The sequence below is a fragment of the Adiantum capillus-veneris genome, chromosome 3, assembly GCF_014529385.1.
Source record: "Adiantum capillus-veneris isolate H3 chromosome 3, ASM1452938v2, whole genome shotgun sequence".
In the NCBI taxonomy this organism is placed as follows: Eukaryota; Viridiplantae; Streptophyta; class Polypodiopsida; order Polypodiales; family Pteridaceae; genus Adiantum; species Adiantum capillus-veneris.
This window is the reverse complement of record NC_140933.1, coordinates 158,593,675-158,595,625: the sequence shown is the minus strand read 5'-3', so window position 1 is coordinate 158,595,625 and position 1,951 is coordinate 158,593,675. Positions and strand designations below refer to the sequence as shown.

Genomic DNA, 1,951 nt, shown 5'->3' with positions numbered 1-1,951 from the left:
TAATCTTGTGAAAAGTATCCGACTGATCGGGTCCACCCATCCATAGACCTAGATTCGTTAGGATACTAGTCTCCCACTTTCCACACCACACTTACCCGTTCTTCTTAATTTTTTAATTACTACCACACTGTTTTACATATACAAACAATGTTCCTTAATTAATTCCAGACACAAATTCTTTTATACAGCCCTTCAAACAATACCAAAACAATTCAAACAAGGCCTAATGAAGACACTCCTATCTTTCAACAAAAATAACATTTCCAATTTCTTATGAGTTGCCTTTACACGTGGACTTTCTCTGTCTAATCAACAGAGCCTTCTCAAAGGATTTATTCGCTAACCACAAATTATGCAATCTTCCCATCTCGCTAACCACGAGGCATCTTGCTAACTGCGAGGCATCCAGATAACGGCAAGGCATCTTCCTAACCGCTAGGCATCCCGCTAACTGCAAGGGATAAAAAGAGAGACAATAACCTCAACTTAATCTCCACTATGTTGGAATTAGGGTTGTAGAGAAATGCACACAACTTGGAGAAGACGAAGGAAGCTCAAGGCACACAATAGAGAGTGTTTTACTTAGTGTGCAATGGAAAGATAGATAGCCTAGAGTGATGGGTGTATATACAATGCTCGGGGGAAAAAACCTCCTAAAAAAGGAAAAAATACCCCGGTGGTCCTAGTGTGTTCACACACATCACTACCACATGTATATGGTAACAAATCCCCCCTGGAATGATGCGATGAACGAGAGCTGGCACATGAGAAGGGAAGTGCCATTCCCTAAGGACATGATCAGTCCACAAAGGGGAGTAAGCCCAAAGATTTGCGGAAAGCTTCAAGCTTCTCACGAGACAATGCCTTTGTGAAAATATCTGCAAGGTTGTCTTGTGTTGGCACATAAGCCAAGCTGATCTCTCCTGCTGAGAGCCTCTCCCTGACATAGTGTTAATGCACCTCAATGTGCTTTGTACGAGCATGAAAAACTGGGGTGATGCATTTCAGCCGACCGCGGCGACGCGCTCGCTCCTCGGCCGTCGCCCCCGCGAGGGGGGGCGACGCGTCGGGGGAGGCGCGCTCGGACGGCCATCTCCGTCGCACGTCCCCCGCCATCCCGGGAGCGGGATGGGGGGGAGGCGTCGGCGTGGGGGTCGTGTGGACGCTCAGGCAGACATGCCCTTGGACGAGCCGCGGGCGCAAGTTGCGTTCAAAGACTCGATGATTCGCGGAATTCTGCAATTCACACTACGTATCGCATTTCGCTGCGTTCTTCATCGTTGCAAGAGCCAAGATATCCGTTGCTGAGAGTCGTTTGCTTTACGTGATTCGCGGCCCCCCGGAGGGAGCCACCTCAGTCCAAGATTTCGTTGAGCTGTGTGCGTCGCCCCTCGGCCCCCCCTTCCCCTCCGCGGTGCGGGGAGGGGGAGGGGCAGAAAGGTTGATCGAGCGGCCCCGTGCCTCGCGGCACGGAGGAGGGGGGCCGCCCGCGCGGCGGGGCGAAGGGAAAGCGTCCTTGCCCGGCGCCCCGCCGCGCGGCCGACGGACGGCCCCGGCCCCGACGCCTCGCCCACTGTGTCCCGGCTCCGGCACGGGGGCGAGGCGGGGGCGGCCGCGCCTCCGGGCGCGGCCCCTCGCGTACGTCACGGTTCGCGTCGTTCTGATGGGATGTGTATCAATGATCCTTCCGCAGGTTCACCTACGGAAACCTTGTTACGACTTCTCCTTCCTCTAAATGATAAGGCTTAATGAACTTCTCACAACGTCGCCGGCGGCGAACCGCCAGCGTCGCCGCGATCCGAAAACTTCACCGGACCATTCAATCGGTAGGAGCGACGGGCGGTGTGTACAAAGGGCAGGGACGTAGTCAACGCGAGCTGATTTCTGATCCATACACACTCAACCGTAGCTGTGAAGACTGCCCTGTACTCAGCCTCACAACTTGAAGTGG

General features: G+C 53.8%; 1 non-coding gene across 1 annotated transcript; it reads right to left on the bottom strand.

Annotated features, from left to right (window-relative positions):
- Window positions 1-1,160: 1,160 nt before the first annotated feature.
- On the bottom strand, window positions 1,161-1,313 carry LOC147462053 (5.8S ribosomal RNA). The gene has a single exon (XR_015187706.1). It is a non-coding gene; the product is annotated as a 5.8S ribosomal RNA (ribosomal RNA).
- Window positions 1,314-1,951: the final 638 nt, after the last annotated feature.